Genomic DNA, 18,025 nt, shown 5'->3' with positions numbered 1-18,025 from the left:
AAACCAGTTACGGGTACTTCCTCCAGGGTAATAGATTTCTCTCTCTGGTAAACAGTAACCTAAATCCTGCACACAGCGGTAGTGGAGACCAGTAGTCCACTTAGCGTTTGTTACACAGCAAAGATGAATGGGACACAAAGGAGGACACTGGTAAGTCCATGAAGAATGCATTGCACATACTGCGGTATGCCAAAAAGTACCTCTCGGGCAGAAGCAACATTGAACAGTGAAAAAAATCAAGCCTGTAGCCTCAGCCGTTATAAAGTTATGCTTGTCTAAAGGAATCAGTCAGTAAAAAAAATCCTGCTTAACCTGGCTCTACAGTATACCTTTTGCTTATAGTATACCATTACCATCAAAGGCATGGTATTTAGCTGACACATTATACAATTACAACAAATACAGAAAAGGTGCACACTTAATTATTGTACTACCAGTGAATGTGCTGATGTGACAGGTTATGTGTGGTGTTGTCAACTAAAGCCATAACACCATATACAATTATGATGAAACAAGTTTTAGTTCCAAGAACTTTACAGAATGAAATGAAAGTTTAAGGCTATTAATAGCTTAAATCACACATCTTCTATACTTCGATGAAGAAAAGATCATGCATACTATATCACAGGTAACTGTAGGTCATTATGATGAATTGTGGAACGTCTAAACTGAAATCATTGAGCAAGCACTGTCCAATAGATGATGCAGTACAGGTGAACAAGCAGGAGAGTTCAGTGGGAGAAAAGCAAACAAGTTTTTGCTGAACAAAAACCAGCTTATCTTTTTTCTGTGAAATACAACTCTGCTTTAAATTACTTATATTTCTTGTTAAAATCATATGTGACTGGATCTGCAAGAATTCCACATGCTCGTGCAAACTTAATGTTACAGTAGAATGTATTAAATAAACACAATGAGTGAAATTTGTAATTTATACAAAAATTTCATAAATTTTTTAAGCACTGGTTTCGCATGAAGAAAGATACCATTGGCAAAAATTGTAGTAGCATCGTATTCCCCAAAGCAAGAGGAATTTGAAAATCTCTATTTCGTGTCAGTGCTCCCAAGGAGATGGAAGATATAAAAGTGTTGGTCTGCCCCACATTACATTGGATGATCAATTTGCTTTCATTTTTTTCTCAAGGTTTCACACCTTCTGTAAGACATAACTTGCCAAGCAACAGATTTTCCTGTTCACGAAGAACATGATGTTGAAAGTTACATCTCCATAAAATTATAGGAATGTATTCATAAGTTGTGCTGTTAAATTAAGTGCCTGTAGTATAATTTTCATATTGTCACTGTACAAATTGGACTTACTGTTGTTACCACTTTGTAGTGCTGTAGCTTCAAAAGTTCTCGGCTTCTAGAGCTGAACTTTGCTTAACCATTCTTATGGCTATCTTTATAATGGAAATAAAAAGTAATTCAAAAATGTGCAAACATGTGAGGTTCTTACAGATCCGGTCAAACATTGTAGCAAATTACACTGGCTTAGTAAATCATGACTCGTGAACAGTAAGCAGAAACGGTTACACAATGGTACACTTGGACTATTGTATATACTTGCAGACAAAGAAACACAGTACATACTTATATACATTTGGCATACACACATATGGTAAGTAGAAACATCCAACACACTAGTAATTATATCACCTGCACAAAATCAACACACTGCACAACCTCTCTTATGTATGATCAACAAAAAATCCCTTGGTATATTCACACTGACCACCTCAGCACATAAATAGCTCATTCAGATTATTGTACTGACACATGACAATGTTTATATCACTTTTATAACTGTTACAATATGACTAGTTATACGGGTACACAAAAACCAGTCAAACCAGTTGCTGTCTTTGCTGGCACAGCAAAAAGTTAATGTCTTTCATATATAGAAAGTTAACTCAAATCATGGGATTCCATTAGAGCAATGAAACGTGATTCCCGAAGTGTTATATAAAGTGTTACATATATACACACACATGACAACTTGTGTAAACACCTCAACAGGATTTCCTCTGATTTCAAGGATGCTTAATCAAGGTCATGCCAGTCATCAAAACTCAACTATAAGTTTAGGCAAGCCTGAGTGAGCCCCACACTGGCGGTAGTCAATTCAACCATGGACCGTCACGTAACCAGAAGTTTACACACAGAACAGGGAAATCCATCAACTACCATGTGCACAAGTGTACATTGTATGTTTTCATGCATGTGGTACATATCACGTTCTCGTGCTTTTTAGCTTGTGCACATGGTACATTCTCGTGCAATGGGAAATCTGTTAAGCCAAAAGACCAGCAAGGTTTGTAAGTGCGTGTACAGTGGATCATCACGCCTCAATTTACACAGCTTCTGCCAACTATTTATGTTTCATTTAATAGTTTAAACACTTCAAGTAACCCTTATTAATTGTTTTAAATGTTAATTTCATCAGATCCATTCATTTTGTTAAACTGTCATGGTATGTTCAGTTGATTGCATTAAATAGATAGATCAGGTTCACCCCACAATGCTTTTAGCATCTGTCTAGTGTACGGTAATTTAGTGGTGCAAGGCCTGCAGGTACAAAACATAATAACGCTCATGTATAATGTTACAGTATAAAGGTATTATGTTGGACGTTGTCAAACAATTTTGGCTTTGACAAAACAAAGCGTATATATAGGAATCTAGTGATTTTAAGAGGGTACAGTATAGCCACACATATACACTTGTAAACAAGCCTGGTTTATTCAAGGAAGAATTCAACAAACATGTGCTCAGAACAAATGCTCAAACAAGTAAAATAGAGCCTCCTCTTGGTTATTGTACAGTAGTAGCTAGGTTACCCTTAATGCTAGCTATGCTAGCTACCACACAACAACTTGACGTCTCAGTATAAAACAGTTGCAGTACCAATCAAATAGCAAGCAGGTGCCATCAACAGTGGGGCTATGACGCCTGAAGCTACTTACATTGCAAATGATGTCATCAGACATACCATAGGTACATAAGTTGAAGTGAACATGCATGGTCATCAATCTACAAAACTACAGTTGTAAGCAAGGTGAGATATTTTGCTTTAGTCCTCAATACTTATTGCATTTACTATCTTGTATCTAGGAAGTGTAGTAGTCATAGATCATGATCTAGAAGTATAGAAATCTAGGGTACTTTTATTTTACTCCTCAGCTCCTTGTCCAGTACTGTTTTCACTACAACTCAATGAAGTCAATATTCTCAGCTGCTTGTTTTCTTCTTAAGTTCTATGTAGCTGTACTTATATATGTAACAATGAGTAGCTAACTGGTAGAGGGTGTTCTAAGACTGTCCGTAATCTGTAAATAACAATTCTGCTGCTTCCGCCAATTCTGCCATTCCGCTAAATATACCATCCCGTAGACAAACTCCCTAATAGAAATGCATGTGGTGCACCATCATTAGTTTATGTTTCCAATGACTGGCCAAGCAAATGAGGAGCAGCTGTGCATTATCTTGTTTCATCTATCTACCACATACTGGGACGTGTGGCAAGAGGTCAGGGTAGAAGCACGTGTGTGCCGTAATTTTGGATAAGGCTCATAGCCAGCAAACTTTGTAACCTCACTCTAAATTGATATATACACCTCAAATCAACCACATGCTTGTAACTGTTTTAACAATTATATTCATGTCTCTTACATCTGGATTAAACTCATAAACACCACAACGATTAGCTGTGATAATTTATCAATTATAGCCGAAATTTAATTCAGTTCCACAATAGGTATAGGACTGGTACTTATGAGGATTCTATACAAATAAGCACATGACTGATGTGATGATGCAAGAATAAAATATGAAAGGCTTCTCTTGGATACAATTCATTAGTTTCCTTAGTGGGAACCATATTAGCTCTAAAGAGTTGTGGGGAAAAACATCATACATCTATTCTTCTTTGCAAATCCCTCTAGGAAAAATTCACCCTATATGCCCTACAATGAAATGTTGACGAAATTCCCTATATTCTCTATATGTTATTTAGTGCACTGAAATGTTGACGAAATTTTAGTATGGACATGTAGTCATAATAATTTTTCACCAAACTTTATTTTTAGTACTAAGAAACAAGTTGCTATTGTGTTAAACGTACAAAAACAGTTAACAGAAACAGGCTAAATAGGTAGTTTGTTTTTCTACTGAAAAACATCACCAAGAAGTACAAAGACATTAATTTCTGTAAATGTGCCGTATTATAAGTCAAGCAAAAGTAGAGCAACTATCAAATCCAATGGTTAATTATGCACACAGCACAAAATTTATTTTTAAACATAGCCTCTTTAAACAAGAAAGCTTCAAGATACTCGAGAAGATTGTAGAATAGATAATCATGACTAGTTCATGCTTTTATCATCAATTTCAAGACTTTTTCTTTTAAAAAATCATGAACCATATAGGGATTGTTGCCGCAGACCCACCAGTTTGGACTCACATCTCAAATTAATATCATGATCCATTCTTTTTTGCTATGCCCCTTGTGTCCATCACCACAAACAGAACTATTATTTAATACTTGCTACTATGAAGTAAGGTCATATATGGTAATGGACAACTATTGTCATTGTTCTATATATTCTGTAAGTCACTCATTAGCCTATAAATGGACGTTACAGTACATATATGGGAGTGAATGAATCTAGTGAAGCTGAAAAGCATTCTCATGCACATACACGTGTGTGCATAGGATTTATAACTGGGAATAATGTAATCATTCTGACCTGTAGTGTTAATTTGTGTCTGACCTATAGTGTCACTATACTATGGTGGTTACAATAACAGATATTAACCATCTACCACATGACAGAGCAACTTCTTCAATAAATCGTTTATGGTAACACAGAGCAGTCTAGCTACAAACACACACATGTCTAGACTATATTCCACCAGCAATAATAAACCTAGTTGTGGTTACATCATCAGATTAACTGAATAAGATTTTCAGATGAGCAAAACAGAAACAGGCTATGCCCACAATCAAGAGTACATTAAAAATAAGAGTATTGTAGATCAAAGCATTTAGCACGTTGGCTTGCTGCATCATCACTTGACTCAGTGCCTTTTGGGAGTAGGACATTCTCTCATTTTTTATTATTATGTACTCTTGCCACAATTTATCTTCAAAGTGGTAAGGGCTTTAGTTGTAGGGAGACTAACATCATAGTTTCAAACCTAGCAACAACTTCAGAATTAACGTGGAGGATTATTTTACACTTCAACAAATAGCACACACAAAAACTTTGGCTAGATTTATCTATCGCTGAATTAAACGTATTTACAACTAATCAAATATTGATGCCTAGACTTGAATGACAGACAAAAATAGCAGATGATAAATATATGAAATTCTTTTCCACAGAGAATTGAACAACCATTGTACCTACATATTCACAAAGTTTGTAATGATATACACATACTTCAATACTGATGCACAAAACCACAAACTGGTCGCCTATCAAAACTACAACCATACAAAGTCACCCTCAATTGGCACAGATTTCTAGAATCCGTTAACTAGCCATGGATATCCATAGCACAACTACACACATACAGCACTAAACAACTAACGTCTAACAACAACATCCAACCCAGCATCCCTACACTCCATGCAATTTATGTGCAAACACCCACTGTGCTGATGTAGCGAAGGGTGACCAACCTACTTCAAATACACTATGAGTAACTATCATTTAGGTTGTAATGATGACTTCTGCAGCAGTTCCAAAACTACCAAACACGTAATGTGAATCATGTGACAGTAATAACATTTTGTAACATCTGGTCACGATCCAGTTAACAATACGACACCAGCCACCATAACTCTATGCTTTACAATGACAAACAAATGAGATGTGAAAGGACTTTATTGGCCTGGATCCTGCCAAGATATGACTTCCACAGTCAATATTTATTGATCAGTTGGTTGCATCAGCCTGAATACCAGTTTTATTACTGTGTGGTTATATTCACCTAACTGTATCAGATGTCAATTGATTGCTATAATCACATCAATCGAAGGTAAAAGAAGATAATTGCTGAGAAGCACAGGTGATAGTAACAGTAGAGTGTGTCATGTGATAGTAGCTTTACAGACACTTGGAAAGAAGACAAAGACACCAGCGATTCAACAATAGATCGACACATCCACCTACATACATGCATACTTACATAGTAACATGATGCAAGCTGTGATGGCTGCTGCTGTGACCACATGTGACAACTGGTACACACATCACAAACAGAATCCACATATCAGTAAAATGAGGACAATTGAGCTAGTAGCCTCACAATACACAGGGTAATTCAAAGTATTGACTTTATGCAATGAACATGAATGGTAATTCAAGCATCATATGATAACAGTATTGTATAAGGAATTCTGCAAGTAACCATCAATTCAGCCTCAGCATGTAAGATGCTGATGTAAGAGATTTCACTTTTTACATGTAATAAAATGTACCTGGTACATTATTGTTTGTAACTCGATACGTCATTCTTGTGACTCATGGCCATTTATAATAGTGGGTGTTCTCTTTAATATTTTCAGTAAACTCCTACCTGCCAGATGGCTGTGCACGCATGTAAGACTGAAGGTGTGATTTTAATGTGTAACTGTTTGCTGTCTGCTACCGCATGGTGTAGCTAAAGTTGACAAATACACTGGCACAGAATATAGTGAGGTATAGATCCTGCACCCTAAAATCCGGTAACAGTAGATTGAGCTACTGGCCTGAATTAGAATTATCCCTGGAGATGCCGTGGCATTTACAAAAGCTACTGATACACATGCTGTGCATAACTACATATATGCAGTACAGCTGCTGCAAGATATCATACAGCTGTTTGTAACTAAGTACATGGCATGTAGCCTATAGAAGAGTTTGCTGACAGGGTCATAAGTTAGCTGAACATGTGTACAAAGATTTCACCATTTACTGAGAAACTAGTTTACTATAACCAGTGCAACAATAAACAACATACACTACTAACAACAGAGTATATTTTCATTTTCTATTGAACATTTGTACAATATCTTTGGGTATATTCTCCTTGAATAAGTGACAACAATTTGGGGTGGGGTAGACAAGAACATGTGCACTATGAAGTAAGGTTGAGAAATATTTCAATCACCAATGTCACCTGATGAAGTGCCCAAAATAGAATTATGGCACTTATTTAGCCTTCACAATATTATCCCATAGGTAATATTTACCACATTTTACAATAAATGTTACACTTATCATCCAATCTGTGTCTACTCTGTGCCTCATATTTGATACAGTTTGTGTATATTATCTCTAACCATGTCAGTACAGTATAGGTGTTGGCTTCAACAAAAAAATAAAATAAAATTTGTTTGTAAAGTACTGTAATTCTCAGTAAAAATAAGCACTCGTATATTGACATTACAGACTTTCTAAACTGTACATGTAGTTGCATTTCAAATTTTCAAACGTAATATGGACTTTATGCACAATGACGTCACAAACACTTGTAATGGCACCTATGGAGAAATTGTTTTGATCAATCATATTTCAGCCAGGGAAGGAGATAACCAAGCTCTATGCAACAGGTATAGTTGCAATACAATACAATAAACCATTTGTATCCCATTTTGAGATAACACTTATTTGCAATGGCTTTGTTACCATATACCTGTTAGCTCCGGTCAGTATCTTGCTTCACGAGTGAAATATGATCGATCAAAACAATTTCACTATAGGCACCTGTACATTAGTCCCCTAAATAACGCAGACATCTTGTGCTCATGATGACGTCATTGTGGATAAAGTCCATTGCAATAATCACATTAAATAACTCATGTGATAATCACACGTCACAAATCAAATATTGCCCAACTACAACATGGTCAAAAACGATTGATCATTGTTACTGTTGACATGAAAATTATGACTCCCATGCATCATTATTACTATAAGTCTAATTACCCCATAACGGTAGCATTTTTCTGATAGTGAATCACAAAATTGCAAACAAAACAAACTACAAAGTAGAACTAAAATGTGTATCACTCTGTTGTGCCCTTATTCTACTTTTTGTACAAGTGGACTATTCAGTTCACGTGAAATATTTTCAGAATAATATCATTACATATGCATGTGGGCCCCTCCCCACTCAGCAACATTTAAAATCACCAAGATAAAAATTATGATTAGAACTTGTGAGAACATAAAGTATAAACTGATGGTATTGAATTAAGGCAGGCAATCAAAAACACAAGACTTGATGAAGACAGAAAAAGCAATAATGTTGTCTACCGTTGCTGTGATACAAGCTACATTGTAACATCAAACCTTTATATCACCTAGCACATATCAACATGTAACAGCAGTCCAAGCCTTAAGGCTGTCTAGCAGAATGCTTTATATATTAATGTTCACAAAAGTCTTCCAAGCAATAATTTATTTTAAAAGCATGTATGTACCAGTGACTGAGTTATAGCTTTGTGCCATGGAACATACCATTCCAACAATTTGAACCATACACAATAGTGAATGCACCTGCAACTATGTGTAGAACTGTGCTTTCATGTGGCTATTTTCGTACTTTCCAATAAGTCAATGTTTTAAAGCAGTAATTTTATGAACTGCCACATGCCCCAATGTAGAACAAGATAACTGAGAACACATACAGCAGCTCACTCCTTGTTAACTTGCCCAGTCAGAGTACATTAGATGTAGTGGAACCTTTACTACATAATGACATGCGATATGTTCATAGATTGCTGTTTCCTAAATAAGGAGTTTGTTGTTTATAGAGATCTGAGATGACTTTTCTGTATCATTGTCCAGTAATGTGCTAACTGTGCAATTCTTAAAGGAGAAAATGAAATACTTGTGCAATAATGGTGTAATGTATTGTACCATTTTATCAACAAGGTAGTTTTGTGGGGACTTTACCTTTGTAGTGTCATGTGCTGTGTGTTGTGTAGTAGGGAATTTGTTGGCAATGCAAAAGGATAGTGCAAAAATACTGAACTCACAAACTTCGCAAGTACACATCTTATATCCATCTGGTTGTAGCAATCTTGCTGGCTGGAAGGATATAGTTGTATTTGGCAAGCTGTTCTTGGATATTGTATGTTTCACATATACAAATTATTTTTATAAACTCACCTTGCAGTGGGAATACTTGACAGAGAGTATTGATTCTCATAAGTAAATTATTTTAAGCAAGTTTTATTAGGAAAATATTTATTCAATAATCTTTCCCTCAACATTCACTACAAAGGGATCTAACTACTGAAGCAACGCAACTTGTACATAAACTATTGTGTAGCAGCAATTTATTCTCAGCTACTTAATTTCTTGTTTTCTGTGTGTTTTGTGATCTGCTCAATGGCTGACATGTGGGGAGCAAAATACACATCTAAGCATTGCCTAAAAAATCATTTTAATTTTGGAATATAGTTTAGTTACTAGTCGAACATTAGCAACTACACTGAGTCTAGCCTAATCATTAAAATTCACAATTCAATGTTCCGTGTTACTGAATATAACGAGACAAAGCATATCATATCTCTAAACTGGTGGGGCATGAGCAAACAACATTTCCATGAAATTGCTCAGGAAATATCCTTGAGTGGTGCTTTTGAATGCCCACACTGCACCAGTAACACTTCAGCGCACAATACACCAGTAACACTTCAAAGTGTCCACTAGAACAGCGACCACAAATCTAGTGACTATGTAACATACACACAAAAGTGTGTTTATCCATGTTCTTGTTATTGAAGAGGATGACCATTTCAGAATAAGCACATTAGCTGCTAAAACATATGATGAAAGCCACAGAGAGCCTAAATATTAACACAAGGAGTGGTAACAGGGCAAATGTGTCACACAACAGCAGTCTGGTCTGCAAAATAGGTTATATTGTTTATGCTGACACAGCAGACAACCTTCACAGAGTCAATACCCTCCCCAATGAAGTACAGTACTATCCCATATACAAAGAAAAATATGATGACAGGTTTTAAAAGCAATAAACCAACCACTAAAAATAGATCTTATGTGTTACTCCAATACAGTGGATGACCAATATATTTTACACAGATATCTGTCAATTTCAAGGATGCAATATACAGTATAACATAGCCACATCTTTAATTCAACACCATGTTGTCAGTGCACAGTACAGCCATTCCATCAAGGCATGGCACTTCACACACACACACACCCAATTGAATAGTATCCACATTATGATACTAGACTAACATTATGTCAGCAAACAAACCGATACAGTCACAAGCTAACATGGTAAAGGCTTCACACCTCAGAACGAACTTGATAAGGATTATAACAACAATGAAAAAATTACAAAAGATTATTACTGTAGATTACATACAGTAACTCAAATATTATATTTGCAGTTAGGTGATTGTACAGTAAAGTGTGATAATAATGTCTATGGTTATGGAATTGAAAACCAGAATGTAAACAATTTAGCTATAGCTGCATTACCATTTCTTAAGACTGAGCATCCTTTTGCTTGTGTTGATTTTTCGGGTTATATTGTTTTGCTGCTAGCGTTTTTCTTTGCAGTCGCTTTGCTTCCCTTGTGTCTGCCTCTCTTTGTCAAACAATGGGCAATTGGTGCTTTGTTGCCCCTTGCTTGAGAATTCAACAGTTTGATGTCTTCTAGAATATGTACCAATGGATCGGCCAGTATACGAGCAAAAAAATCAGCTAACTACAGACTGTTGTGTGTTTACCATCTCACTTCTAATGTTTTAAGTTCAGTTCCGGACTACTCATAAAGCTGAAGATGTTAACTTGCACAATTTTCAATATTTATAAGAACATGGTTTTGATTTGCAAATATTTACTGTCATCAAAGTTTTATCACTTACAGTAGAACAAAAAAAATAAAAAAATATGCTGTTTGTACATGACGCTGGACTACTTTAGGATGACAAAGCTAGGAAATATGTATGTGTAGTTTATGAGTGTGTTAGTAATCCTTGTTTTGTAAACATGACAAATTTGTGTGGATGACAACAGACACAATTCAATTACTTTACCCCTTGGAGTAGGTGGGATAATAAGATTCCTAGCACATCTGTCAACATACAAGCATATACCATACCATAACATAAAACTGTGTAACGTGAATCATTGACAAATGCAGTTTTGGACTTGTTGTAGAACTCTTGAAAATCAGCATTGTATACTTTTGCTATGCACAATATAAAATGAATACATAACCATCAACAGCTCAACAGTCTTCGTAGTTAAGGCAACAGACAATGGCACAAGCTTACACAGTCTTCAAAAGGCAAGCATGTATGAATTTTACAAGTTCAATAAATCTTTGCAATGTCAACAAATTCTCTTCTACATATGGGTAGCAAGTATGTGTCATGAGGTGAAGTCCTCACAAAACTACTAGATTTTTCCTTGAGGTAGCGGTTGTATGTGTTCCTAGTTATCCATTCATCTAGCACAGTAGCATTGGGAATGACTAATAACTTTAGTACTAATCCACTCATAACACTAACATAATTGAAGTGGAAGTGGTTAGCATGCTATATATACTCCATCTATCAAAGACGCATCCAAGAATTCAGCGGTATTCTCATTTTCCAATACTTATATCTCATCTCCTGTACTAATTCAATGGATGTAATTATTAGCTAGTAGCCTCACTCCAACAAAAAAAAAATACTGACCTGTCCAATCTACACACCTCACATCAACCACATGCTTGAACCCATTTAACAACATTCACATCACTGGTGGATTAAAATCATTAACACCACAACAATTAGCTGTGATAATTTATCAATTATAGCCTTAATATTATGGGACTAGGCACTTGCAGGGTTTTAACAAATAAGCATATGGCCAATAATATAATTTAAGCACTTCCTGATCATTTGTTGTTATAACTTGTATCTATATACATGAAGCAAACAGGATGTTGCCATGGCAGATCAGTGCAGCTTGGATCGGTGCCGCTCATATGCACAGTGCTTCTTCCAGGGAAGTAGATTCCTCTCTTTGGCAAGCAGTAACTGAAACCCTGCATGTAGCGGTAATGGAGAGTAGTCCACTTAGTGTTTTTACCCTTAGAATAATAGAATCAGTGTACACATTGTCTATTACTTAGTTTCTCTAGTAGGTGTGAGACTGGAATGGAAACAATACTAGCCAGCAAAAAAAGTTGAGGGAAAAAACTGGTACATTTAATGTTTCTTGCAAATCTCCCAAGAAAAAAAGTAACCCCACACATGGATTTTTCACCAAAGAAGGAGCAATTCATAACTAGAGACTCTATGTATAACCTTTAAGAACATCTGGTAGTCAAAGAAATCCTTGTAGAATTTCAGACAAGTTTTCTCTACTGAACCAAGAAGTACAAATTGATGTCAGACATAATTTCTGCAATGTAATGTAGGATCAAGACAAAATTTCATGACCTTTTAAAGTTATTTATTTCCTGATTACATGGTATGATAAATTTTTTCCACTATTGAATTCAATGGTCACATTAAAATTATGTATATATAAGTTAGTTCAAAACATAGCCTTTCACTTCAGGAAAAGTTTTTAGTACCAATTTCAAGTCACTTCTTTAAAGCCATAAAGCATATAGGGACACATAGTTGCAGACCTTAGCTTGAACTCTTATTTTGAGTTATACGACCATGTACACAACTCCTCCATGTACACATGTGTGAATGCTTTTCAGTTTCAATAGATCTATTTACTCCTATATATGTGACCGGGCCTGCGAAAACAGGGCATGTGGGCACAAACTACACCCAGTCACACTACAGGTCATATCTCACTATTTGAATAGAATATTTACATTCTGTAACTTGCATCATAAAGCCAATTAAATGCTTACTAAGATCTGAAAATTGACATTTCCATAGTGTAATGGTATAAAAAGTTATGAGTGATGGAAGTTTGAAAAAGTAGGCAAAAGTCATGTGCCCACATGCCCTATTTTCGCAGGCCCAGTCACATATGTAATGCTCATTTATAGACAGATAATGGCTTACAAGGATACAATTATATTGATCAACAATGGCAGCTAGTATTAACCCATAAACCCACAGAACCTTTGGGGAACGCGTATTTACACATTACAAGCATACATGGAAGCTTTAAATGGAGTAAATTGACTCCTACAACCTAAAACTAAACATCAGTTGAAAGTCTGTTCACTGGGCTATTTAGAGAAGTTATGTAACAATGAACTTACTTGTTATAAGCATTGAAGGATGGCACCGTGCGATTCCGTAAATTGATTTTCTTGCCACGTGCTTGGTTTGTTTAATCACGTGTCTGAGTCATATATGGCCTGATGGAGAATTTAATGGAGAAGTGGGTGATGTTTGTTTCAAGTTGACACCACTGAGATATGGAGCGTTTTATAAAGATAACTAAAGAGTTGCATTTTATCTGCAAAGGCTACTTAAATGACAAGTTTTGGTCTGAAAGTTTAGCATTAGGGTAAAACCCTAGGTAAGATTTGAGTCCATATTACATCACAAGTAGAATAGCGTAAATAGGAACTATGCTTCTAAAGTTACAGCACCTTGTCTAAGAGACACGTATTAGATCCAGATTTCTGGTTTAAGGGATAAATAATAGAACAGAATGTTGTAACTAAGAATAAATAAAAACCATACAACATGACTAGTACATGTCAACATAGAAACAATGACTCCCTAGAGATGTTATGTTTCAGTTACAGACACTATACCACCCACTGAAACATGTCTCTGACCTAGTACCATGGTTTATACTATGGTGGTTACAACAAGGTGTTAAAATAACCATCTACCACATTACAGACCAAATGGTCTGAGATCAAGTCCAACTTTCAGTCTCATTGTATGCTAATTCACCTTCAGGGCAACACACACCTAGTCTAGTCCTCCAGACAATATTGTTGAACAAACATTCCACCAGCAATAATATAACCTAGTTGTGGTTACATCAGACAAACTGAAGGAGACTTTCAGATGTGCTAACCATAGGGTCACACCAACTTCAGAATTAATAAGGAGGATTACTTTACATTTCAACAAACAGTACACACAAGAACACGGGTGTTTGGCTAGCACACTCTCTCTAATGTATTTTACATCAAGGGTATTTTGCACCGATCAACTATTGACGCCTAGACTTGAATGACAGACAAAATAGCAGATGGCAATATTGATGAAATTCTTTCCACAGAAATATGAACTACCGCTGTACCTACGTATTCCCACTAAACTAAATTAGTAACGCTATAATACTGATGTACAAAACCACGAACTGTTACCTATCAAAACTACAACCATATAAAGTCACCTCAATCGGCCGCGATTCATCAGAATTATTTCTAGAATCAGCTAGCTAGCCATAGACATTCCTAGCACTCCAACCTTTACAAAACAACCCGTACTGCTCAATACTACACATCACTAGCCGTAACGTATGTGTCATGCCAATGGTGAGGCACACACGCCATACAGTTAGGATTAAGTTAACAACATTCCAATGTGATTTATGTGCAAAGACTCACCGCGTTAATGTAGCGAAGTATGACTGATCAATATGAGTAACTATCCGTTTAGGTTGGAATCAATGATTTCTGCAGCAGATCCTACCGCCTTAACACTTATACGAGTCACGTGACCTTCTAATAAGTGGTTGTGGCATCCGGTTGAAATCCGGTTTGGGGGAATAAAGCTTTGAATATGACAAGGAAACCAAACCAATCGCAATGTCTCCGGTGCTTTATAGTGATGAGTGAAAGAGATGTGAAAGGTTTTTTTGGTCCATAGCCACCAATCGTCAATTTCTTTGTGGACGACTTAGTAAAGGAGTGGGCGGTAATAGGGTTTCCTACAAGATTGGAATGTCCTGCCTTACTATGACTTCCACAGTCAATATTCATTGATCAGTTGGTTGCATCAGCCTTGAATACCGTTTCATCACTGTGTGGTTACACCTAGCTATCAGATTAATATTATGGTACTGTGATAGCCTAGGCTACCATAATCAGATCAATGATTACTGGGAAAGCACAACAGTAGAGCGTTTGTGTGGTAGTACAAGGAATGGTTTACAGTTTTTACAACATTCCAAAGAAGACAAGACACAAGCAATTCAGCATGGGACCATCAACACATCCACCAACATGACTTACATGATCCAAATTGCAATGGCTGCAGCCATGTTTAGACATGATGACCACATGTGACAATTATCATCTGGCACAAATGCCACAAACAGAATCCTCATATCAGTGTTGTTAGTCTAACAATGAAGACTATTGAGCTAGAAGCCTTACAATATGCATGCTTGTACAATTCAAATATTGGACTATGAACATGAAAGGTAATTCAAGCATCACATGATAACGGTATTGTATAAGCAGTTCTGTAGATAACAGTCTATGGACTTTATCCGCAATTACATCACAGGCATAAAAATGGCTGCTGTAGTGTGGGGACATTTGTAAAATTTGTATGGGCAACTATGGGAAAAAAATGTTTTGAACAGTAATATCTCAGCCAAGAAGGAAGATATCATATCAACCAGCAGGTGTGGTTATATATTAGCTGAAAGAATAGGGATCTAGCGTTGTTTTGAAATCAACTGAAAATCGCTATTACGTACTTATTGTAACATCATATAGCCATACCTGCTAGTTAGAGTTTGATATCTTCTTTCTTGGCTGAGATATTGCCGTTCAAAATTTTTCTTCCCATAGTCGCCCATACAAATTTTACAAACGTTCTGCACTACAGCAGTCATTTTTATGTCTGTGACGTAATTTAGGGTAAGGCTCATTCAACCATGACGCTGATATAAGAGATTTTACATATAATAAAATGTACCTGCTGTATAAATTATAGAGAATTTGCCACCCGTACATAATTTTTTTACAGCTCATGACCATTTATGGATAGAAAATAATTTCTCTATAGACCAGTTTCAGTAAACTCCCACCTGTGATATGGCCATATATGCATGCAAGAAAGTGTGATTTGTGATTTAATGTGAACTTTTAACTGACTGCATTTACTTACGTATAGCATAGCTGAAGTTAGTACATTCGCAGAAATATATAGGGCTATAGATCCTACACCCAAAATCTGGTACTGTAGACTGAGCTACTGGCCTGAATCCTGAATTGGAATTAGCCCTCGAGATAACTAAAGCCGCTGTTCCACATAACGCATGTGCACAGCTGCTGCTGGATATCACACTACATGACATACAGCTATGTGTATATCCACAATGTCATGGTTTCTGTGACTTTGATTGTAGGATGGTAAATACCTCCAGGAATGCTTAGTTGTAATAGCTTACTACCAGTGTTCAAGTATACATGTAACTGACATCCTGTATGTGTATGAAAATTGCTGGGAACCATGTTTACTGATGAACTTGTGTAACATCCATCATAAAATTCGAGAGCAAAGATTGAGTTGCCACGCTATGTACTGGATGCCCACTGCCCTACTACTCCCAAAATCAGTAACATAATTGCCTGCCCCTGCAATTGTGATGAGTTTGTGGAGTGAGATCTACTGTTGTACTGTGTCCATATGTACATATACAAACAGCATAGGAGTAGGAGCTAAAATTTATTCTCTCCAGTAAGACTCAGCTTTCCATTCCAAGCTGAGCTAACCCTGTCCATCATGACCCTCAATTTACGTAAGTATACAAAGCACTCCACACTGGACTGCTATACACTCTATGTTAGAAAGAGACAAACAACTTGCACCGCCAGACAGTATAATTATAAGGAATTTGAAGCAGTAGCTGTTCATATGCAAGGTGAAACTTGTTCTGGTTTTTACAGTAATATGATTCCCTATCATTAGCCTAAATGCAATTATATCCTAACCTTTTGAAAGCTGCAATACCACATGTATGGCTTACATGCTAACTAGTGAAGTAGTTTTGATACTATGCAAGTACTAACTGGCTAGTTACGTATTATAGTCAATACTTCTATAAGAGACCCCCTACAAGCATTCTTATAGGACCATAACATCTTAACACAGTAGTTGGTCACCATATGTGAACATACATATCATGTTGACATGTTTTGAATGGTTGATAAGGATAACATGTCAAGTACTAGGGTCATGTATGGAAACAAATCCATACATGTACATTATGTGTGGGTATGTATGGATCAGATTTCATAGCCATTTGCTGTGTATGAGTATTTGCTTCCAAACCTGGATATTTCAATTACCAGGCCGATATTCTAGCCACTGCTCTATGCTGTCTCATACACACATGCACGCACACACACACACATGCCTCTTCTTCACTGCCTGATTACTTGTCATGCACCCTTCTGAAAGGAAAGGAACAGACAACAGCATGGGTAGACTGTCATGCCACTAGTGCACACTTGGTATGGCGATGCTTGTACATGGTGCAACCACACCAGCAACATGTGCCACAGCTGCTACTGACATTGTGACTAGGCACATAGTAAATTTCAGCATAATAATTAAGGTACCTGTAAGCATCAACATAATGCTAGAATAATAATTATGCCATACTGTAAGTCCTGAACAATGAAAATACATGTCATGGAAAAATTGACATGCTCTAATAGAGCAGTCAGTAACTATGTGACATAGCAATTTATTAGAATGAAAATTGTGACTGGATCAGGCTTCCATTCACATCCATATTTTGTGACTTTAGGAGTAAGCTATCACTTTCAAATTTTGACCTGCTAGCATACTGAGTGCATGGTCAAGTTACAAGTGGTTAAATTCAAAGAACTAGAAGCCAGGTTTTGTCAACAATATTATTACAATTTATCCACTCAAAAATGCAGATTTGTTAGCACTGAAATATATGGAGGAAAAGGTAAAAATATTATATTGAGCGCACATTATGGTGATGAGCATAATGGGCAGAATTTTTGAGCACTGCAGCTTAGATTATATAATCATAACAGGTAAAATGTAAAGCATAATAAGCTGGTGCAA

General features: G+C 36.4%; 1 protein-coding gene across 2 annotated transcripts in view; it reads right to left on the bottom strand.

Moving 5' to 3' along the window:
* LOC136266061 (protein sidekick-1-like) overlaps positions 1-14,872 on the bottom strand; it is a 71,993-nt gene extending 57,121 nt beyond the window's left edge. The window contains exon 1 of one of the 2 annotated variants that reach the window (XM_066061024.1): positions 14,575-14,872. The gene's annotated coding sequence lies outside the window, so the exon portion shown is untranslated. The remainder of the gene's footprint in view (positions 1-14,574) is intronic. The other variant, XM_066061029.1, reaches the window with a different exon arrangement.
* Between the last annotated feature and the right edge of the window lie 3,153 nt (positions 14,873-18,025).

The sequence above is a fragment of the Dysidea avara genome, chromosome 1 (assembly GCF_963678975.1).
Source record: "Dysidea avara chromosome 1, odDysAvar1.4, whole genome shotgun sequence".
In the NCBI taxonomy this organism is placed as follows: Eukaryota; Metazoa; Porifera; class Demospongiae; order Dictyoceratida; family Dysideidae; genus Dysidea; species Dysidea avara.
The sequence above is the reverse complement of the archived record's forward strand: the minus strand, read 5'-3'. Positions and strand labels throughout refer to the sequence as shown.